The sequence below is a fragment of the Arachis ipaensis genome, chromosome B10 (assembly GCF_000816755.2).
Source record: "Arachis ipaensis cultivar K30076 chromosome B10, Araip1.1, whole genome shotgun sequence".
Lineage (NCBI taxonomy): Eukaryota > Viridiplantae > Streptophyta > Magnoliopsida > Fabales > Fabaceae > Arachis > Arachis ipaensis.
Genome location: NC_029794.2, coordinates 116,903,742 through 116,904,260, shown reverse-complemented (window position 1 = coordinate 116,904,260; position 519 = coordinate 116,903,742). Strand labels below are relative to the sequence as shown.

Genomic DNA, 519 nt, shown 5'->3' with positions numbered 1-519 from the left:
CAATAAAAAATTCTAAAGTAACCATGATTTCTTGATATATTATATATTTTTTAACATTGTTATATAAACATTTTAGTTAAATTGTCATTTTAGTTATTCTATTCTCACAACGCTTTTTATTCTTTCTGTGTTGTGTTTAACCTTTTTTTTAACCTCTTTTTACTCTTTTTATTTTATTCAAGTTACTTTGTACCTTTAATAATAATTAATATTATTTGTCTTTCATACATATAAATTGGTTAATCAAATATAAATCATCCACTCTTTTTTATTAAAAAAATGGTATAATTCACTCTTGATATATTATTATATAGCTTTTAATACTGCTATATACACATTTAACTTAAATTGTCAAATTAGTTTTTCTATTCTCACATCGCTTTTTATTCTCTTTTTGTAGTGTTTAACTTGACTTTTTTTTAAACCTCTTTTTAGTCTTTTTTTTTTCTTATAAAAGTAACTTTATATGTTATTAGTAATTAATATTATTTCTCTTTAAAATATATAAATTAGTTAATT

General features: G+C 18.9%; 1 long non-coding RNA gene across 6 annotated transcripts in view; it reads left to right on the top strand.

Annotated features, from left to right (window-relative positions):
- Positions 1–519, top strand: part of LOC110267465 — a 22,009-nt gene that overhangs the window by 7,469 nt on the left and 14,021 nt on the right. The gene's annotated exons all lie outside the window — the stretch shown is intronic.